Source organism: Rousettus aegyptiacus, unplaced genomic scaffold (assembly GCF_014176215.1).
Source record: "Rousettus aegyptiacus isolate mRouAeg1 unplaced genomic scaffold, mRouAeg1.p scaffold_m13_p_9, whole genome shotgun sequence".
NCBI classification, from domain to species: Eukaryota; Metazoa; Chordata; class Mammalia; order Chiroptera; family Pteropodidae; genus Rousettus; species Rousettus aegyptiacus.
In genome coordinates this window covers 64,136,431-64,160,421 of record NW_023416312.1, presented here as the reverse complement: position 1 = coordinate 64,160,421, position 23,991 = coordinate 64,136,431, and the positions used below count along the sequence as shown (strand labels likewise).

Here is a 23,991-nt window from a genome sequence, read left to right as displayed (position 1 = left end):
GATCTATATAACTCACGAAGTGGTCACCTCACTAAATCTAGTAGCCCTCCTCTCCTTAGATATTTTTTTACAACATTGTTGACTGTTTTCCTTATGCTACACTTTATGTCTCCATGATGATTTCTTATCTATCCATTTGTACTTCTTAAACCTTTTGCCATTTTCACTACCCTACCCAACACCCCTCCATCTAGCTGCTCTCAAAATATTTTCTGTATCTACGAGTTTGTTTCTGTTTTTGTTGTTGTTTATTTTGTTCTTTAGATTCCACATGTATGTGGCATTCGTCTTTCTCTATCTGACTTACTTCATTTGCGTAATACCTTCTAGGTCCATCAAGTCAATATCTTTTTCTACTCCCATCCTTTCAGTCTGTGTGTGTCTTTTAATCTGAAGTGAGTCTCTTGTAGGCAGCATATGTGGAGATCTTGTTTTCTTATCCATTCAGCCACCCTATCTTTTGCTTGGAAAACTTAATTCTTTTCCATCTGAGGTACTTATTGACAGATACATAGTTATTACAATTCTTTATCCCTGTTTTTGACAAGTATTTTTTTTTCTTAAAGAAGTCCCTTCAACATTTCCTATAATACTGGCTTGGTGTGGATGAATTTCTTTAGCTTATTTTTGTCTGAGAAGCTCTTTATCCTTCAACACTAAAAGATAGCTTTCCTGCATAAAGTATTCTTGGTTGTAGATCCTGGTTTTTCATCACATTAAATATTTTGTGCCAAGTCCTTCTGTCCTCCAAAGTTTCTTTTGAGAAATCAGCTGACAGTCTTATGGGAGCTCCATTGTAGATAACTAATTGCTTTTCTCTTGCTGCTTTTAAGATTCTCTCTTTGTCTTTAACCTTTGGCATTTTAATTATGTTGTGTCTTGGTGTGGGCCTCTTTAGGTTCCTCTTTGTTGGGACTCTGAGCTTCCTGGGGTTGTATGTCTATTTTTCTCCTCTAGATTAATGGAGTTTCACTCTTTCTTCAAATAGTTTTTCAATTTCTTGTTCTTCCTCTTTAAGTATCACTATCACAAAGATGCTGGTCCCCTTAATTTTCTCCCCATAAGCTCCTTAAATTATTATATTCTTGTTTACTTTTTTTTGCCCTTATGATTGTGTGTACTTGGCTTCCCCACCATGTATATCAGTGGTTCAATTCTCTTCTTCATCCACTATGTTGATGATGTATTCAGATAATGTATTCTTCATTTCTGACTGGTTCTTTTTTATAATTTCCATTTCCATTTTTATGGGTTTTTTTTATCTCTTTGTTAAAGTTCTCACTGAGTTCATCTATACTTTCCCTAAGTTCACTGAGCATGTTTATAAGCAGAGTTTTGAATTCTGTATCTGTTAGATTACTTGACTCCATTATCCTTGGGTCTCTGTTCTGTTCTCTCATATGGTTTCTGCTTATCTTCCCATTTTGGCTGCATTTCTGTGTCTGTTTCTATGTATTAATCAAAGCTCCTAAGTCTCCCATTCTGATTAGCATGGCTTTGTGTAGTAGGTATCCAGTAGCAGTCCTGAGAGGGGCTTAGCTGTAGGCCAAGTTTAACCCCAGCCTGTGCCCCTCCAGGGGCACCTAGTGAGATTCAGCAAGCAATCCACAGATGCTATGCTTTCAGTTGCCTCAAAAGGCCACACCAGAAACTGAGGCCACCTGCCACCAGTGTGAATCTTGGCACTGCTTAGCAAGTGGCACAACGAGATGGGCTTCAGTAAGGCCACAAGTTAAGAAAGACAAAGTTTCAGGGAATCCTCTGGGTGGAATGACCTCTGTAGCTCGATGACGTCTCAGCTATGGGATGGGATCAACAGAGGAAGAATGGATACTGACTGCCAGCATTTCTACCAGGAGAAAGTCTTGCCTCTGGCCCTTGCTCCAAGAACTCAGGGTCCCCCTGTAAGACCCTGGTGCCTCCACAGCAGCTGACTCAGAACTGGAGCTCAGAGCAAACAGGTACGTCACCACAAGTCCAGTCGATGACCTGGCACCTTTAAGAGGAATATCCACGGCTGCTGCTGCCACAGCCTCTGTCCCACTCAGTTGCTGGGGACCAGGCTGCCTCACATCTTCACCCCCTCTTACCTTCAGTCATTGCAGAGTGATGTCTTATTTATCTTCCTAGTTGTAGGGCTTCTGATCATCTGGACCCAAGGTGACTCTCATTGCTATTTGCTCTGTGTTTCTGTCAACATTTTATTCATTCATTCATTCATTCATTCATTTTATTTCATTTTATTATTTTATTTTTATTATTTTTTAGGTGAGGTAACCCTTAGTTAACCTCACAGATTGCAAGGACCTTCTCAGCTTACAATCCTTTTTTTTTAAAAAAAAAATTATGCCTACAGCACCTGATCTTCCTAGGTGGTCTCCCATCCAAGTACTAACCAGGAACCAGGTCCGATTCTGCTTAGCTTCCGAGATCAGATGGGTCAGGCTTGTTCAAGGTAGCATATCCGTAGACTGTTTCTGTCAAAATTCGATGTGGTCTCAAGAGAGGATGAAGGAAGCTTCTATCATCTACGTCATTTTGCTAGGTTCTTCTATGTTATTAAGTGTTTTAATCATAAGTGAATGCTATATCGTGTCAAATGCTTTTTCTGCATCTATTAATATGATCATATGATTTTTTATCATTTATTTTCTTTATGTGGCATATCGCATTAATCAAATTGCATATGTTAAATTATCTCTGTGCCCCGGGGATGAAGCCCACTTGATCATGATGTATAATCTTTTTAATGTGTTGTTGTATTCAACTTGCTAGTATTTTGTTTAGAATTTTTGCATCTGTGTTCATATTAGTCTGTAGTTTTCTTTCTTTCTTTCTTTCTTTCTTTCTTTCTTTCTTTCTTTCTTTCTTCCTTCCTTCCTTCCTTCCTTCCTTCCTTCCTTCCTTCCTTCCTTCCTTCCTTCCTTCTTTCTTTCTTTCTTTCTTTCTTTCTTTCTTTCTTTCTTTCTTTCTTTCTTGAGTTATCTAGACCAGGTTTTGGTATCAAGGTAATGTTAACCTCAAAAAATGAGTTAGGAAAAGTTTGAGAAGAATAGATATTAAATCGTCTTTGAATGTTTAGTACAATTTACCAATGAAACCATCTAGTCCTCGACTTTTACTTTTTCACAGGTTTTTGATAATTGTTTCAATTTCCATATTGTTGATCGCCCTTTTTAGATTTTCCAGTTTTTCATGATTCAGTCTAGGAAGGTTGTATATTTCTAAGAACTTGTCCATTTCTTCTAGGTTATTTTTTTTATGCCTACAGCACCTAGTATCCCTAGGTGGTCTCCCATCCAAGTACTAACCAGGCCTGACCCTGCTTAGCTTCCGAGATCAGACGAGATCCGGCACGTTCAGTGCGGTATGACCATAGACTCTTCTAGGTTATTAAATTTGGTATTTTATATTTTCTCATAGTATTCTTGTATAATACTTTGTATTTCTGTGGTGTCCATCATAATTTCCCCTCTTTCATCACTGATTTTGATTTTTGTATGCTGTCTCTTTTTTGCTTAGTAATCTAACCAGGGGTTTGTCAAATTTATTAATCTCAAAGAACCAGGTCCTTGTTGCATTAATTTTTTCTATTCTTTTTGTTCTCAATTTAATTCTGCTCTATTTTTTTTATTATTATTTTCTTCCTTCTGCCGACTTTGGGCTTCATTTATTCTTCTTTCTCTAGTTTTTAGAAATGTAATATTAGGTTTTTTACTTGGAATCTTTCTTATTTCTTGAGATAGGCCTGTAATTATATGAACTTTCCTTTTATTACCACATTTGCTGTGTCCCAAAAGTTAGTATGTCGTTCTTTCATTCTCATTTATTTCTATGTATCTCTTGATCTCCCCTTTTCTTTCTTTTATGACTTAGTCAATTCTATAGTAACATGTTGTTTAATCTCCATGTATTTGTGGTTCTTCTAGCTTTCTTTTTATAGTTGATCTTCAGTTTCAAAGTATTATGGTCAGAGAATATACTTGGTATAATTTCAATCTTCTTAAATTTGTTAAGGCTAGTTTTGTTTCCCAACATATGGTCTATTTTTGAGAATGTTCCATGTACACTAGAGAAGAATGGATAATGTGATGTTTTGGGATGAAAAGCTTTGTAGAAGTCAGTTATGCCCAATTGGTCTAATGTGTCATTTAAGGATGTCATTTCTTTATTGATTTTCTGTTTGGATGATCTATCTGTTTCTGACAGTGGAGTATTTAGGTCCCCTACTATTATTGTGCTTTTGTCAGTTTCTCCCTTTAGATCTGTTAGTAATTGTTTTATATATTTTAGTGCTCCCTGATTAGGAGCATAGGTATTAATATATGTTATGGCTTCTTGATGTATGATTCCCTTTATCATTACAAAGTGTCCATCACTGTCTCTCTTTACTTTTACCTTTTTTATCTTGAAGATTTTTTCTTCTGATGTAAGTACAGCTATACCCAGTTTTCTCTGGATGCCATTTGCTCAAATTATCACTTTCTATGCTTTCACTTTGAGTCTATATTTGTCTTTGAAATTCAGATGTGTCTTTTAAAGACAGCATATGGTTGAGCTTGGTTTTTTAATCCAATCTGCAACTCTGTGGCATTTTATTGGTAAGTTAAATCCATTTACATTAAAGGTGATTATTGAAATATGAGGTTTTCTTATAGTCATTTGATCCTTTGTTTTCTGGTAGCTCAGTGTCTCCATTGTTTCTTTGTCTTCATATTTCCGTTATTTTAATTTTGTGGTGTTTTATAGTTTTTTCCTCTGTTCTCTCATTTTATTTTATGTGTCTCGGTTCTGGATTTTTTGCTGTGTGTGGATACCATTAAGTTCAAGTAAAGGAGATATGTGTACACACACACACACACGCACATACACACAGTAGTCCTTTTTTTTCTGTGTGCACCTTATCTCCATTCCCCTTTGTGGATCTGAATCTTTACTCTCTCTCTCTCTTTTTATTATCTTAAATTATCCCTATTTCTGCTGTACGTTCATTTTTAAGTTGCAGTAGCTGTTGTCCTCTTTTTAAATTTTTTTCTTTTTACCTTTAACCATCATGTAATATTTATGTTTATAATACCCTGTTATTAGTAAGGATTACACTTTCCTGCTTCTGTCTGTCTGTCTGTTAGTCATATTACTCATAGTTATGTTTTTATTTTTGTACTTTTGTTTCAGGTAAATGACCTCCTTCAGTTTTTCCTGTGATTCAGGTTTCGTGGTGAAAAAGTCCTTCAGCTTTTGTATGTCTGAAAAAGTCGTTATTTCTACTTTATATATACAGGAGAGCTTTGCTGGATATATTATTCTTAGGTGGTAATCTCTTTCCTTCAATAGTTTAAATATTTGTTTCTACTCACTCTTAGCTTGTAAGGTTTTTACTTAGAAGTCTGATAATAATCTAATGGATTTATCTTCATAAATTATTGTCTTCTTTTCCCCGGCTGCCTTGAGAATTTTTTCTTCGTCATTAACTTTTGACAACTTTAATATAATGCATCTTGAGGAAGGCCTTTTGGGGTTGAGATAATGAGGTGTTCTGTATGATTCTTGGTTTTGAGGATCCAGTTCTTTCCACAGGTTTGGGAAATTCTTGTCAACCATTTGTTTAAATATGCTCTCAGTTCCCATCTCCATCTCTTCTCCTTCTGGTATGCCCATTATTTCTATGTTGCTTTTTCTGATAGCACCAGATAGTTCTTGTAGAGTTATTTCATTTTTTTTCACTCTCAAGACTTTCTTTACTTCCTCTGTGTCATTTCCAGATTTTTGTCTTCAATATCACTAATTCTTTCCTCTACCTGGTCAGCTCTATTTCCTAAGCTTGCTATTTCATCCTTCATCTCTTTTAATGAGTTCTTTATCTCCAGAAGTTTTATGTTGTTCTTTTTTACAGTTTTGATCTCCGTGGTAAAGTATTCCTGTTGTTCATTGATTTTGTTTCTAAGTTCTTTGAACTGTCAATCAGAATTTTCTTGCAACTCATTGAGTATTTTCAGAAGTGCAATCTTGAACTCTCTTTCATTTAAATTGCATATTTCTATATCTTCAAGCTTATTATCTGGAGATTTTTCATTTTCTTTCTGTGATGCCTTGCCACTTGGTTGTTCATGGTGTTTGATGGACTGTTTTCTGCCTAGGAATTAATGGGAATGTAATCTGATTTTTAAAAAACTTATTATATAGTGATCTCTCTTTAGCAGGTTGATAAGAAGTTTTTCTTTTGACTTCCAGGTGGTACCCAAGCTTCCCGCATTGCTCAAGACTGCTAGATCTCTGCTTTGAGGTTAAGCATGCCCTTTATTCTCTATAGAGGTGTGTATCTCCTCTGTGACCAGGTCGCCTTGATCTCAGGGCTCCACCCAGATAAGAAACTGTGAAGGGTGATGGGAGTCTGAGCCTCTGAAAAGGCCCTGAAGTCCTAGTCCTGCTCCATCAGTCAGATGCGAGGCTCCACTTTTTCCTTCCTAATCACCCTGACTGGGTGGGGGTTTGGTGGATTGAGAGAGGCCAGCAGTGTGTGTAGCTGTTTTTCTTCCGGTAATGCTGGCTAAGACTTCAGCTGCTTTGCTTTTATATCCCCACCCCATCACTGGTATTGGCTACAGTGTATGTTTCAGTTTGGGTCATGCAAAAATCCCTAGGGCTCAGTGCCAGCTCTGGGAGGTTATGGAGGTGCAGAGGATGTGTTCTGAGATGGTGAGAGGTGGTATCCAGGTTCTATGACTCAGCTTCTTCATCGCAAAAGCAATTGCTAAGAAGATGCTGTCACCGCCCTGCGCTCAGTTTCTGTCTGCCCTGATCACTGGGCTCCACTGCTCATCCCTCAGGCAGGTCTGCTGAGGCTTCAAAAAGCCAAGACCACCATGTAATTCTCCCTTCCTCCTCATTCTACTGAGACCTCCAGGCTAATTTTTGCAGCACCTGGCTTTGTTTACTTCTCTCTTTTCACCTCCCATTCTCATGCAAATGGTCCACCTTCAGACACTATGAAGTGCAGATCTCTCAGATATGCTTGTGTGCCCGTGCTGTCTTTTGGGATGTAGGTGTTCAGCTCATTGAAATTTCAAAGGAAGAGGTCAGGGGAGATCCCTCATGCTGCCATGTTTCTGATGTCACTCCCACCTAAAATTAATTCAATGCTATGTTTCAATTATATCTAAATTTTAAAAATAGAAAAAATTAATTGTAAAAGTTGAAAAAATCAATAAAAATGTAGTTATAAAATAAAATGGAAACAGAGAAACAACTGAATATACATCAACACATAAACAGATAAATAAAATGATGTATGTACTATATACATATGATGGAACATAATTCAGACTTTAAAAGAAAGAAAATTCTGAAACATGCCACATGGAAAACTTTGAAGACACTGCTAAGTGAAATAAGCCAAACACAAAAGAACAGATATTATATGATTCCACTTAATTGAGTTACCTAGACTAGACAAATTAATAAAGTCAGAAAGTAGAACAGTGGCCACCAAAGGCTAAGTGGAGATGATAATGGGTATAGAGTTAAAGTTTGGGAAGATAAAAAAGTTCTGGAGATAGATAGTGGGGATGGTTCATAACAATGGGAATGTACTTAATGCCACTGAACTGTGTACTTAAAAATGACTAATGTGATAAATTTGTTTTATATATACACACGTACACACACACACATATAATTTTACCATAACAAAAAAATGGGCAAAATATTTGAACAGACCTTTCACAAAAGAAGATAGCCAACAGCACATGAAAAGATGCTCAATATCATTAGTCATTAGGAAAAGGCAAATAAAACTGCAATGAGGTACCACCTCATACTCACCAGAATGGTTAATATTAAAATGACTAACACTAGCAAATGTTCATAAGGATATTGATGGGAGAGTAAAATGGTACAAAAATAATAGCAGTTTCACATAAATATATATATACATATACATGTATATGTGTGTGTGTATGTGTGTGTGTGTGTGTGTGTGTGTGTGTGTATACCTGTCCTACGACCTAGCAATTCCATTCCTAGGTATTTACCCAAGAAAAATAAAAATGTTATGTCCACAAAGAGAATTATATGAAAATGTCTATAGCAGTTTATTCACAATAACCCAAACTAGAAACAGCTCAGGTATCCATCAACATAAGAATGTATAAGCAAATTATGATATATCTATACAATAGAGTGTCAATCGGCAATAAAAAGAAATGAATATATTGCCAGGTGAGTACTAGACTAATGTGGGGATCACTTCGTAAATCATATAAAAGTCTAACCACTGTCCTGTACACATGAAACTAATACAAAATAATACTGAATGTCAAATCTAATTGAAAAATGAAAATTAAAAAATTTTTAAAAATGAAGTACTGATACAAGCAAAAATGTGGATGATACATTATGCAGAGAGAAAAGCTTTACACAAAAGAATACATATTGAGTAACTCCATTTATATAAAGTTCTAGAATGTACAAAACTAATCTATCACCATAAATCAGATCAGTGACTAAGTACTTCTGGTGGGAAAGTAAAGGTAGAGATTAACTGCAAAAGGGGAATGCTCTGAAGACAAAAATGTTCTATAACTTCATAAAGGTTTCGGTTATGACAGTTGTCAAAACTCATCCAATAAAACATGATTTTTGTATTTCACTGAGTAAATTTCATCTTTGAAAAATTCATAAATACATATCGAACTCTGGTTAATAATATGTATGCTGAAGTGCATAGGAGTTAACCGATGTGCCTATTACTCTGAATGCGTCAAAAAATAATATGGATTGATAAGTGGACCAATATGTGATAAAGCAAATACAGCAAAACTATAGAATCTAAGTGTTGTATATATGAGTAGTCACTGAACGTTCCTGTATGTTTGGAAATTATCATAATAAAATATTGAGGAGGAAAAACAATGAGGTGTGGTGAGAGAGAAGTTTATAGCCTTAACTTCATTTATTAGAAATCTAGAAAAATTGAAAGTAAAAGGGCTTTCAATTTAAAAAGCAAAACTGAAAGGAAATTAAAAAAATTAAGATAAAATCAATAATTATTCCATAATGAGGTAGCACGTCACACCTGTTAGAATGGCTATTATGAAAAAGACAAGAAGTTTGGCAAGGATATAGAGAAAAGGGAATGCTTGTGTACTGTTGCTGAGAATATAAATTGGTAAAGCAACTATGGAAAACAGTATGGAGGTTCCTCAAAAAATTAAAAATAGAACTACTATATGATCCAGCAATTCCATTTCTAAGTATTTATATTTTTTAAATGAAAACACTAAATCAAAATGATATATGCACCCCAATGTTCATTGCAGCATTATTTGCAATATCTAAGATACAGAAACAACTTAAGTGTCCATCAACACATAAATGGGTAAAGAAAATTTGGTATATATTCACAATAGACTATTACTCAATCATAAAAATGAATGAAATCTTGCCTTTTGAGACAACCCGGGTGGACCTTGAAAACATGTTAAGTGAAATAAGTCAGGTGTAGAAAGACAAATATCATATGATCTCACTTATATGTGGAATCTAAGAAGAAAAAAAAATGAGCTCATAGATACAGAGAACAGACTGGTGGTTGCTGTCGGGGGGAGGGATTTCAAAATAGGTAAAGGGAATCAAAGGTACAACCCTCCAGTTATAAAATAAAATAAATAAGTCATGGGAATGTAGCATACAGAACAGTGATTATGGTTAATACTACCGTATTGTATATGTGAAAGTTGCTAACAGGGTAGATCTTAAAAGTTCTCATCATATGAAAAAATATTCTGTAACTATGTATGGTGACAGATGTTAACTAAACTTGTGGTAATAATTTCACAATATATATAAATACTAAATCATTATGTTGTACATCTGAAACAAATATAATGTATGTCAATTACACTACAGTTTAAAAAATCAACAATTATTGAAATAGAAAGCAAACAAGAATAAAATAGAGTAGAAAATAGAAATAAATATATAGGTATATAGTTATTTGAAAAGCTCAATAAAATTAACAAATTTTACCAAGTGTGATTTCAAAAATAAGGCATAAATTAACATAAAAAAATGAAAGGAGACCAAAATACAGAAAAAAAAGAGATTAAAAATTGCCATAAAGCAAAGAGCTGGCTGTAGAGTCATGCTATACACGTATTTTTGACTATACTGGGCTTGTGCCTCTAACACCAGTGTTGTTTATAGGTGAACTATACTGAGTTTTATTTGTTGGAGGAAATCATAGAGAGGATATGGCAGCTTGTTAGACTGCAAGCTGGACCCAGAAGCAGAAGGGGATTTTTCTCAGATACTTGCTGCGAGAATCTGATTGACTTCCTTGACATCTTTGGAAACATGGCAGAGTGAGAGACATCCCCGGATCTCTCCCCTTGAAACAACAATAAGCTTAATATCTAAAACTCAGCAAAAAACACCCATACTGCATGTCTGAGCATGGGATTTGCACATAAGATCTACCACAGGTCAGAACCCCAGGTGTCGAACAGTGGACTGGGAGTGATAGAAGCTGCCTCTTACAGCAGCCAGAGCTCCTTGAAGGAGGAGGGGGAGGGGAGAAGGAGCAGTGAGTTTCTGCAGCGAGTTACCTGAATATTCCTGCCTGGGATAGCTGTGACTGTGGGGTCCAGTCCTCAGGGCAGAAAGCAGAGAAGCTGGACAGGACCAGAAAGGAACAATAGATGATTTTTTCCAGCTGCCTTTGCAAAAGCCAGGCCGAGCAGCAGCCCCCAACCACCAACCCAGAGACCCTCCATACCCTCAGATACCGCTCACCGCAGAGCCCCAAGGGAATATGAGAAAATGCTACTAAGACTGCCGCTGACACTGACAGACACTGAAACTGAGGGTAGTGAGCGTTATTAAATATCTACAAGAAAATTTAAAAAGCATTATTAAGACTTTATATAACGCAGGGATCCAAGAGGCTTAGACACCACCTACTGGAAATCAAAAGAAAAGCGCCATCTTTGCAACATGCTGAAGAGAGACCTTTATATAATAAATCTTTCTGGAAAAACAAAACAATACACTTCTATTAATGCCCAGGCAGAGCAATAGTCCATTAAACACCATGAACAACCAAGGTGACAAGGCATCTCAGAAAGAAAGAGAAAAATCTCCAAAAAATAAGTTTACAGACATAGAAATATGCAACTTAAATGACAGAGAACTCAGGATAGTACTTCTGAAAAAACTCAGTGAGTTCTGAAACAAGTCATATCAACAATTTCAGGAATTGAAAAATCAACTAGATGAGCAGAGCAAGGAGATTGAAACCCTCAAAAAGAACAGAATAGAACTTCTGGAAATAAAAAAAAACCCTGCAAGAGTTAAAAAATGAAATAGCAAGCTTGGGAAATAGAGTCGACCAAATGGAGGAAAGGATCAGATATATCGAAGACAGAAATCTAGAAATAAATCAGAAAGGAAGTAGAGAGAAACTGAAAAATGAAAAATGATGAAAGAGAAATACAAGAACTAGCTGATACCATCAGGAGAGGAAACATAAGAATAATGGGCATTATCGAAGGCGAAGAAAAGGAACAGAGACTAGAAAGCATTTTCAAGACACTCAGTGGAAGAGAATTTTCCAAATCTAAGAAATGAACTGGAGCTTGGAAATAAAGAGGTCAACAGAACACTGAATTAACTCAACCCAAAAAGGCTTTCACCAAGACACATTGCAATAAAGCTATCAAAAATCAATGACAAAGTCAGAATTCTCAAGGCAGCCAGAAAGAAAAAAATGGTAATTTATAAACATAAACCTATTAGATTATCATCAGACTTCTTAGCACAAACTTTACAAGCCAGAAAGGAATGAAATCAAATATGTAAACTATTAAGTGAAAGGAACTACCAACCTAGAATAATGTATCCGGCTAAGCTCTCCTTTAGATAGGAAGGAGAAATTAAGAACTTTCCAGACATGCAAAAATTGAGAGAATTCTCCACTATGAGGCTTGCACTACAGGAAATACTGAAAGGGGTCAGCTCACCTAAAACAAAATGATAAAAAAATACATAATTAGGAGTAAAGTGACAATCAGGCAAATAGAAGCAGAGGAGTGCAACCCTTAAGGTATTATAACAAAAAAACAAGGTATTATAAGCTTAAATAATAATAAGAGAATTATTATAACAAGACAGTAATGGACATTCAGCATACATAAGAACAAATTGGTGTAACAATGACTGAAAAGAGGGGAATTCGAAGATCAAAATTCGCAAAGGGGAATGGAGATAAGACACGTGCAGAAGAAAAGGGACGGCTGTATATATATAACTATCTTTTACATATTCATAATGGTAACCACACACCAAAGATTCAGTACCATTGTATATAACATAAAACAAGGACCAGAGGGAAATCCCACAAAAGCCAACCAAAATAAAGAACATAAAACACAAGGAAAAGAAAGCAATGGAAACACCGAGCTACCAGAAAGCAAAATATAAAATGGCTATAAGACCTCGTATTTCAATAATCACCCTAAACGTAAATAGATTGAACTCACCAATGAAAAGGCACAGAGTTGCAAAATGGATCGAAATACAAAACCCAACCATATGCTGCCTCCAAGAGACACATATCAGCTCCAAAGGCAAATACAGACTCAAAGTGAAAGGATGGAAAATGATATTTCAAGCAAATGGCATTCAGAGAAAAGCGGAAGTATTGGTACTAATATCAGATGAAATAGACTTCAAAAAATAAATACTGAGGGCACATCATAACAATAAAGGGAATCATGCACCAAGAAGACATAACACTGATTAATATCTATGTTCCCAATCATGGAGCCCAAAAATATGTAAAGCAATTACTAACAGAACTAAAGGGAAAAACAGATCAAGACACTATCATAGTAGGGGACCTAAATACCCCACTGTCGGATATGAACAGATCATCCAAACAGAAAATCAATAAGGAAATCACATCCTTAAATGACACATTAGACCAACTGGACATTGTTGACATTGACAGAGCCTTCCATCCTAAAACAGCTGCTTATACATTCTTCTCTAGTGCACATGGAACATTCTCAAGGATTAATCACATACTGGGACACAGAGATAGCCTCAACAAATATAAGAGGGTTGAAATCATACCAACGATTTGTCTAATAATAATGCTTTGACACTAGAGATCAACTGCAAAAATAAATCAGGAAGAACCACAAATACATGGAGATTAAACAACATGCTACTGAAGAATAACTGGATCAAAGAAGAAATAAAAAGAGAGATCAAGAGATACATAGAAATGAATGATAATGATAGTATAACATATCAAAATTTTTGGAACATAGCAAAAGCAGTCATAAGAGGAAAGTTCACATCATCACAGGCCTATCTCCAAAAACAAGAACGAGCCCAAATAACCTAATACTTCATCTTAAAAAAAAGAACTAGAAAAGGAAGAACAAATGAAGCCAAAAGTCAGCAGAAGTAAAGAAATAATCAAAATTAGAGCAGAAATAAATAAAAGTTAAAACAAAGAAACAAACAAAAAAAACAATAGAAAAATAATTGCAACAAATAACTGGTTTTTTGAGAATAATAAAATTGACAAACCCCTGGCTAGACTCACTAAAGAAAAAAGAGAAAGGACACAAATAAAATCAATGGTGAACAAGGGGAAATGATGACAGACACCACAGAAATACAAAGGATCATACAGGAATACTGTGAAAAAGTATATAACACCAAATTGAATAACCTAAAAGAAATGGACCTTACCTGGAAAGACAACCTTCTTAGACAGAATCAAGAAGAACTGGAAAATCTAAATAGATTGATCAGCAGTATGGAAATTGAAACAATCATGAAAAACCTACCAAAAAGTAAAAGTTCAGGACCAGGTGGCTTCACCAGTGAATTCTACCAAACATTCAAAGAAGCTTTAATACCTATTCTCCTCAAACTCTTCCAAATAATCGAATAGGAGGCAATAATTCTCAACTCATTTTATGAGGCCAGTATTACTCTGATACCAAAACCTGGTAAAGATAACACAACAAAAGAAAACTACAAACCAATACCTCTTATGAACACATATGCAAAAATCCTAAATAAGATACTAGCGAACCGAATACAGCAACATATTAAAAAGATTATACACCACAATCAAGTGGGCTTCATCCCAGAAGCACAGGGATGGTTCAACATATGCAAATCAATTAATGTGATACACCACATACACAGATTAAAAAATAAGAATCATATGATCATATCAATAGATGCAGAAAAAGTCTTCGACAAGATACAGCATCCATTTATGATCAAAACACTTAACAAAATCGGTATAGAAGGAAAGCACCTTAATATAATAAAGACCACTTATGACAAACCTTCAGCCAACATTATACTTAATGATGAAAAACTAAAAATATTCCCTCTAAGATCAAGAAAAAGACAAGGCTGTCCACTATCACCACTCTTATTCAATATAACATTGGAAGTCCTAGCGAGTGCAGTCAGACAAGGGAAAGATATAAAAGGCATCCAAACAGGAAACAAAGAAGTCAAACTGTCACTATTTGCAGATGATATGATTCTCTATATAGAAAACTCTACAGGCTCCACAAGAACACTACTAGAAACAACAAGCAAAACAGTAAAGTCTCTGGATACAAAATCAACGTTCAAAAATCCATAGTTTTCCTATATTCTAATAATGAAATGTCAGAAAAAGAAGTGGAAACAATAATTCCTTTTTCAATTGCATCAAAAAGAATAAAATACCTAGGAATAAATTCAAAGAAACAAGTGAAGGACCTTTATAATGAAAACTATAAGACCCTATTAAAAGAAATCAAAGAAGATACAAAAAATGGAAAGATATTCCATGTTCTTGGACTGGAAGAATCAACATAGTTAAAATGACCATGTTACCTAAAGCAGTATACAGATTTAATGTGATCCCCATCAAAATATCATTAGCATTTTTTAAAGAAATAGAACAAAAAATCATCAGATCTGTATGGAAGCACAAAAGACCCGAATTGCCAAAGCCATCCAGAGAAAAAAAAGAGCAAGAATGGAGGTATCATGCTGCCCAACTTCAAATTATACTACAAAATGACAGTAATCAGAACAGCATGGTATTGGCAGCAAAACAGACACATGGGCCAGTGGAACGGAATCGAGAGTCTGGAAGTAAACCCATATTTATACAGGCTAATAATTTTCAACAAAGAAGAAAAAAAACATACAGTGGAGAAAGGAAAGCCTCTTCAATAAATAGTGCTGGGAAAACTGGACAGACACCAGCAAAAGAATGAAACTAGACTGTTTATCACCACAGACCAAAATTAACTCAAAATGGATTAAAGACCTAAATATAACACCTGAAATAATGAAATGCAAATAAAACATGAGAACTAAACTCAAGGACCTTGGACTTAAAGAGGATTTTATAAACTTGATCTCAAAAGCAAGGGATGTAAAAGCTAAAATAAATGAAAGGAACTACATCAAACTGAAAAGCTTCTGCTCAGCAAAACAAACCGTCCAAAAGGTCAAAGAGAGAACCATCTGAATGGAAAAATATATTTTCCAGCAACACCTCTAGTTAGGGTCTAATATCCAAAATATACAAAGAACTCATACAACTCAATAACAACAACAAAAAAAAAAACAAATGATCCAGTCAAAAAATGGGCAGAGGACCTGAACAGAAACTTCTCCCTAGAGGATATACAATTAGCCAAAAAAAATATATGAAAAGATGTGCAACATCACTAGCTATTAAGGAAATGCAAATCAAAACCACAATAAGAGATCATCTCACATCTGTTAGAATCACTTTAATCAACAGGACAAGTAATAACGAATGCTGTAGAAAATGCGGAGAAAAAGGAACTCTTATACACTGCTGGTGGGACTGCAAATTGCCACTGTGAAAACAGTAAGGAGGTTCCTCAAAAAACTAAGAATTGATCTACCATATGACCCAGCAATCCCTTTACTGGGTATTTACCCCAAAGACTTGAAAAGCCATCTCTGTAAAGATATTTGCACACCAGTGTTCATAGCAGCATTATTCACAGTGGCCAGGACGTGGAAGCAACCTAAGTGTCCTATAATAGATGATTGGCTAAAGAAGCTGTGGTACATATATACAATGGAATATTACCCAGCCATAAGAAGAGATGAAATACTGCCATTTGCGACAACATGGGTGGACCTCGAGATAATCATGCTAAGCGAAATAAGCCAGACTGAAAAAGCTGAAAATCACATGATATCACTTATATATGTGGGATATAAACCTAAAGGCAGCAAATAAGCAGGATAAACTAACAGAGACTAATGGACATGGACTATAGGCTAGTGGTTACCAGAGGACTATACACTAGTGGTTCGTAGTGGGATGGGGGAGGAGGGGGGATGTAGATGGAGTAAAGGGGATTAAATATAGGGTTTAGGGGAGGGTGAAGTGGGTAAAGTGGATCAAACATGTGGTAGCTGAAGGAACGTGGACTTTGGGTAGTAAACACATAATAGAATATACAGATGTCAAATGATAATGTACACATGAAAATTATATAATTGTATTAACCAATGTTACCACAATAAAGTTATTTTTTAAAAAAAAATTACCAAAAGAATGCTATGGATAACTTTTATGCCAATAGTTTTAAAAATCTAGGTGAAATAGTTAATTTCGAAGAGAATAAATAACCAAATTGTCCTAAGAAATATAAAACTTAAGTAGACCAATTAATCATACATGAATGAGAAATGATAATAATTTACCTCGAAAGTCACCAATCCCAAAAACTTTTGTGGGAGAGTTTAACCAAATCATCTAGAAACAGAATAATTAAACTTTATACAAAATTTTCCACACCAAAGTAAAAGAAGGGAGATGACTCCATATAGCTATAAGATTAGTTATAAACTTGATACCAAAACTGACAAATAAAGGAAAATTATAGGCTCATCTTACTTATGAACATAGATATTACAATGCATAACCTAAACACCAATACCAAAATCATAGAAGCACCAATACCAAAATCATAGAAGCACATGAGATATAGGCCATCATTTTTCTCAGAGGTGCTAATGGCATTTTTGGTGGGACAATTCTTCATTTAGCATCCCTGATCCTCATCTACTAAATGCCAGTAGGAGCCCACACACACACTGGCCACACACAAACAATAAACTGGGCAGAGGACCTGAACAGAAACTTCTCCCTAGAGGATATACAATTAGCCAAAAAAATATATGAAAAGATGTGCAACTCCTCCAGACATTTCCAAACGCCCCCTGGAGGTATGGTTCAACCCCAAGTTGAGGCTCAATGTTATAAGCGATCTCACTTCTGAACAGATACGAAACTGCTAAATAAAATATTAGTCCCTCAAATTTCAAAGTACATTAAAAAAGATACCTAATACCTTGATAGGTTTCCTAGGAATGAGGGAAGCTTTGACATTTACTGATCTGTCAATGTGGAACAGGGCACCAATTCCTTACTTAGAAAATTGGCTATTACAGGGAAAGAGTTAAGCATTTATCCTGTCTTTCCTACAGGAAGTGTATTTTAGGCTGACCAAATAGCCCTAGTAGATAAGGGACAGTTCTTCTTACAGAGATATGCTAGCTAATAAATGCAGAGAGAATGATAGAATCAGAAAATCATTACTTTGAAATCCTTAATGAAAAATTCAATCAGATAACAGTTATCAAATAAACGGTAAAGCCATTAGGTGAAAAGATAATAGAGAACTTTATCAATGAAAGGATCAGACTATCACAATTTCAATCCACTTTTAGTAAAAGTGAGAAAAACAGACATTATGTAAAAGGCAGTATACAGAGGGGCTTCTGGTAAAGATGGCGGAGTAGGTAAATGCTGTACTTGTCTCCACCCAAAACCACCTCAAAATTACAACTAAACTACAGAACCATCATTGGGAGTCACCTGAAGTCTAGATGAACAGTAGTCTTATAATTAAGGAGATATAGAAGGAACTACCTTGAGACTGGTAGGCAGGGCAGAAACACAGAATTGGTTGATCCCATGCCCACATGTGGCAGTTAAAAATCGAGGGAGATATCCAGGTTGCGGTGGTCCCCCTGGAATAATGAGGGATCCCAGCCCCACACTGAGGTCCCTGGCCCAGAGTTCTAGTTCTGTAAAGAGAAGTCCCCATTACTTCTGCCTGTAAAAACCAGCCGAGATTGTGGCTGAATGAGATAGAGGGTGGCTGAAGTCCCAGGCATTCCTCTTAAAGGGCCCAAGTACAGCCTTAATGCTGACAGACTCACTCGCTTTGAGCTCCAGCATTAAGGAAGCAGCTCAAAAAGTGCTGGGGACGGAAGGAGAGACACTGAATTGTCTGACATCAAGGTGAGGACTGGAGGGCAGTTTTCTCCCAGAAAGAGGTGCGGGCAGAAGCTATTCTTCCCTTGTCAAGTCCTCCCCACCAACCCAGGGTGCAGATACAGGCAACCACTATATCTGAATCTCCTCAACCTAACTAACACCTTTCGCCCCATCCTGGTGATTCCAAGATCGTGCCCCACCCCAATCGTTCCCAGTGTCTTTTCCATACAAACAACCTGTCTTATGTCATGCTGTGGACGTTCCTAAAATCTCTCAAGGGTTCACGAAACCAAAACAAGCAGCTTTACCAGAAGCCACTGTGTACTGGCCTTGGCGTGCCCCATACCCCATGCTGAGCATCCCCAAGTACAGCACTAGCAGCAGCTGGTCTTGGTTCACAGCTTATCTTCTCCCAGGCACCTCTAAGCCCAGCACAAATGGCAACCACCTGCGGATCTCTTTGTAGCTTGCACCAAGTGGCCCCAGGCAGGGCACTGGCAGTGGCTGACCTTAGCCTGCAACAGAACCCCTCTCAAGAGGTCTCAAAACCAACTTACCTGGCGACCAGCTTCAGACCACACCAGAGTGTCATCCAATTACCTCCACAACAACATGCCCGAAGGGCAGACTGGGCCAGGACCAGAGCTTCCACTAAAGTGAATCTCACTCTGTAGGGTCAGCCCCTGCACAACAGCTCCTCCGCTGTAGTCACAGCCAGTCTTCACAACCAATCATGAGAGTCGATCCCTCCCACTGATGTGCAAACAGCAACTGAAGCTCAACTACAACAGGAGGGCACACACAACCCACACAGGAGACACGCCTGGAGCACCCAGCTCAGGTGACCAGGGAGACTGCACCCCTGGGCCCCACAGGACACCCACTAAGTGTGTATATGAATCTAGTATTGATTAAAAGGTAGCATGAGGAAGGTTTGTACTATGTACTTTATAGCATGTTTTACATTAGCTAAAACTTGGAAATAACCGTGTCCATAGGGATATGGCTACATGAATTACAGCTTATCTATTCTGTAGAATACTATGCAACAGTAAAAAAAAACAAGTTAGATTTACATATATTAACCTGAAAAGTTCCCAGACATAATGTTGAGTGAAAGTAGAAAGTAGCAGAACAATACATATAAGCATGATAAAATTTAAACTATTTATTTTTATTTTTAATTAATTTTTTATTTTTAAAGTACAGTTGACATTCAATATTAATACTAATTTCAGATGCACAGCTGGATGGAAAAGGTCAATTTACACTTTTTAATAACACTAAATAATACTGTATATTCTCCATTTGTTAATCATATATATATGGGGGGGAGAGAGGGAGAGTTGAGGAGGGAGGGAAAGAGGGAGAGAGGGAGGGAGAGAGGGAGGAAGAGGGGAACGCAAAGGGAGAGAGAGAGACACGTGGTGGGGGCAGGCAATGTTCACAAATTAATAGGAAAAGGTCTGGGAGAAATTAAGTCAAACAGTGAGTAAGGAGGAGGAGAGGCAAGGAGGAAATCAATGATGACCAAAGGAGGTTTTAAATTTCCTTGCAACATTCTAATCCTTTGAAAAAAGTGTAGTCATATGTCATATGTGTAACTGTCAATAAGAAATTTTAAAGCTGCATAACAATATGAAAGTCCATTATGTGAAAATTATTTATGTGCGTAAGTATGTATTTATTCATATAAATGTGTAGAAAGGGGACTGTAAGGATACTCAACAAACTGTTGACAGTTTTTTTCTTTTGTTTGTTGTGTTTTGCTTTTTTTTGATAGGATGGCAGATAGGAAAGGAGCAGGAAAGGCAAGTTTCACGATTTACTCTCTCTATACCTGTGTATTGTTTCAATCTCTTACTATGAAAATATACTTACATATTATTGAGTAATTAAGAAATAAAGACATGGAAAAAGTCAAAGGCTCATTAAGTGGAAAAAGCTAGTTGCTATATTATATAATTACATTGTACACACATATAATAATGTATACATCTGTAAATTATATATATATATATATGTCTGTACATATACATTCTAATGTACACATAAAACACAAACTGGACTTCCACAATTTATATACTTCTATGTTGTTTATTTTTTATAATGAGCCTATACGTACTCATTCCTTAAATAATGTGGTAATCATTTTGCAATATATACATATATCAAATCATTATGCTATATGCCTTAAACTTAAACAATGTTAATATCAATTATATCTCAATAAAACGGGGGGAATAAATAAACATACAAATACAGAGAAATGTGATCATGTCATCCACTTAATCAAAACCCTTCAACAGTATTCCTATTACTCCTAGGATAAAGCCCAAAATAATTAAGGGGGGGCTTGTTATTCCAACCTCAGCTCACAATATTTCCACTTGCTTAATATGCTCTAGCCATAGGAGACACCTCTGTTCTTCAAGTCCTTTTTACATGTTCTAGCTTCAAGTCTCTGCACATGCAGTTCCTTTCCTCTACCAGGAACACTTCCTCCACCCACTCCTCATTCACCTCCATCTATCCCAATTGATCCTTCAGTTCTTATCACTTATTCAGAGAAGCCTTCCCTGACATTCAAGACAAGGTCAGGTGCTCCTGTTATAAGCACTTATAGAACCATCACTTTTCCTTCATAACTCTTATCATAGTTTGCAGCTTTTTATTTATAGGTGGGATTATTTATATCTGTTGTCACTCCTATTAGACTGTAAGATCCATGAGAACAGGACTCTTGCCGTTCTTCTTATATCTTGAAATCTAATAAGAGCTTAGTAAATAATTTTGAAAGAAATGACTATTCCCTGTTAATCAGGGTAGACACTGTCTTTGGCACTAGATCCATTTTCCACTCCATTCCAACCCCCATCATCATATAGGCCAGGTGTCCCCAACCCTTGGGCTGTAGACCAGTACTAGTCCGTAGCCAGTTAGGAACCAGGCCGCACAGCAGGTGATGAAGGGTGGGCAAGCGAGCAAACTTCATCTATATTCGCAGCTGATCCCCAGCACTAGCATCATCAACTCAGCTCCACCTCAGACCATCAGGCATTAGATTTTGTGAGGAGCAACGGTCCCTGGTGCCAAAAAGTTTGGGGACCGCTGACACAAGCAACCTCAATGACTACAGATGACACACTCGACACTCTAACCTTACTGTACCTTGATCTCTTCCACTTCAACATCCTCTGACCACATGCCACTTCACATGCCATTTCTAACCATTAGTGTCCTAGACCATCCCATAAACATGGAGCAGCCCCACTTCAGAATTCCTGAACTCCACTATTCCAATCTGAGAATACAACCTCCTATCCCTATTACTTCTTGGTTCTCAGAATATCCACTCTTCATTGTCATTAAGATCTGCCAGCCTTTGGCTTCTCATTGCTTTACTCCCTATCCAATCTAGATGTCATGGTACATCACTTAAACTAATCTCTTTTTAGCAGCCTCACAGATCTTACTGTTTTTAATCTACCGTTTATTGAGCAGTTACTATGGCCCACTCTGCATACATATATCTCTGTAAAGATCACCATTATCCCCCTTTACAGATAACAAAAAGGATTCTTTAAAGAGAAATAACTTGTTCAAAGTTACACAACTAGAAAGTGGTGGAGCAGGATGAAGTTGGGATCTGAACGAGATCTGTCTGACACCAAGGTCTGCGCTCTGAACCAGTAAGTAATTCTGTGGCTCAGAGGGAGAGATGACTGTGACTGCAACATGGAGAATAAACAGGAGAGAAGCGGACCAGTATGAAGACTTGGAGACCAAGGCAGTAGCAATCCAGGTGAGAGTTGATGGTGGACTAATCATCATCTACCTGAATACTGCAGAGAATTCAAACTAATGTCCTACTTACCTCACGTGTGTGATTTTATAGGATGGACTTGGTGGGCTTTGTCTGAAGACAGCAAAGCCAAGTGTGCCTAGAAGAGATCAAAAAGAAATCAGCAGTTTAATACATTCTACATCTATTAAAAAAATAACAACTTATCTGATAGACGATAGTCTGAGATAGACGATAGATGATAAAAAGATAGATAGATAGATAGATAGATAGATAGATAGATAGATAGATATAGATAGATAGATTTGTTGTCATTTATTAAATGTTTCTATGTACTGGGAATTTATCATAGTCTTATTCACATTTCCAATTTCAGGCTCACGAAGGGATCCTGTTGCAATGCCCAGCACCCAGCTTTATGTGGAAGGCCATGAGGCCCTACGCTGAGGAGTGAACCTGTTTTACATCCCCATTCTGAGTGCACCGTGTCCTCGAGGAGCAGCAAACCTAGCCTAGAGGCCACATCAAGCTCAGAACAGGCCCACAGAAAGAGTAGCCAACAGCTCAGTCACCTGTTCCTTTTTATCTCTCACAGAATCAAAAGAAACAATGGCAAGTACCAAAGGAACTTATTTGAGTTTTCTCCCCATTTTAAGTCTTAATCTGGGGTCAACGGATGGCCAGCCCTGCGCCCCGGACCCCTCTAAACTTACATGCAAACCATCTGCGCTTTTTTTTCTTTTTGTTATGATAAATAGTTTGCCTCTGTTTTCAAACGTGTCACGTCCGCCCTCCCTACCACCTCAAAAATTAAAAGTTAATCACGACTTCCAGATCCACCAGCCAGAGCCTCACTGAAATCTTTACCTCCATCCTGCAAGCATGCAATAGCAGTCCCCACCCCCGTCGTCTCTCATCATTCCTTTCCGTTCTCCCCTCCCCCGATGCACGCCTACACGCACGCACCCCACCTGCACCGCCACAAATCGCCACACACGCATCTCCCTCCGCGCCGGTCTGCACACACGCACTTCCCTACACATGCTCTTCTGTACACCCTTACACACGCGCATCCTAGGCAGCTTCTCCCCTCCCTTTGTCCCTCTCCTTTCTCCAGGGTTGGCTTCTAGGCCCGGCGGGGCCTGGCCCTCTTCCACCCCGCAGCTTCGCAGGCAGCGAGGTCGCTCCCAGGTGACGCGCCGAGCTCACCCCTCCAGAGCTCGCCGCAGCCCCGCAGGCCAGTCTTACTGGGCTGCCGCTTTCCTCCTCAAATCCCAGGAGACACCGGGCGGGGTGTGACACCTCCCACGCTTGGACACCGGGCCTTCAGACGGGAGGGAACTCTCGATTTCCTGTCCCTCCGAATGGGAGGGGCGAGGGAGGGATGCGTTACTCATCCTCGCTGGACAAAGTGCTCACCTTGTTCTCAAAGCCAGTTTTCCCTTCCTCTGCTTCCTGCCAGAGGGAAGGGATTCAAAGGGAAAGCCAAGGTCTTTAGGGCGGGGAAGGGGAAATAACTCAGAGAAGAGGCGGCTCTGAGGGAGGGACTGGCATTGAAAGTAGGGGGGGGGGGGGTATTAGAGGAGAGGAGAAAGAAAGGGGAGGAAAAACGAGTGTGGAAAAACCTTGGCACGGAAGGTTTTGAGAATGCCTAGTAGAGTCCTGGGAAACCTGCCTGCTCTGCCCCGAATCCAGGAGCCAATGGGCTGAGTCATTTCCTCGGTGCTGACCTTAAACTCATCCTGTGCCAAAGGCAGCCATGGCCAAAACCCTTGCTAACAGCTCACCAGGTACTACAGAATCACAGAATCCGCTGGCCTCG

General features: G+C 37.7%; 1 protein-coding gene and 1 pseudogene across 1 annotated transcript in view; both read right to left on the bottom strand.

Moving 5' to 3' along the window:
* Positions 1–23,578, bottom strand: part of LOC107501452 (NACHT, LRR and PYD domains-containing protein 3-like) — a 60,438-nt gene extending 36,860 nt beyond the window's left edge. The window contains exons 1-2 of the mRNA XM_036226419.1: positions 23,379–23,578; positions 22,242–22,308 (exon numbers count right to left, since the gene is read on the bottom strand). The gene's annotated coding sequence lies outside the window, so the exon portion shown is untranslated. The remainder of the gene's footprint in view (positions 1–22,241; positions 22,309–23,378) is intronic.
* LOC118608322 lies at positions 3,263–3,381 on the bottom strand (annotated as a pseudogene).
* Positions 23,579–23,991: the final 413 nt, after the last annotated feature.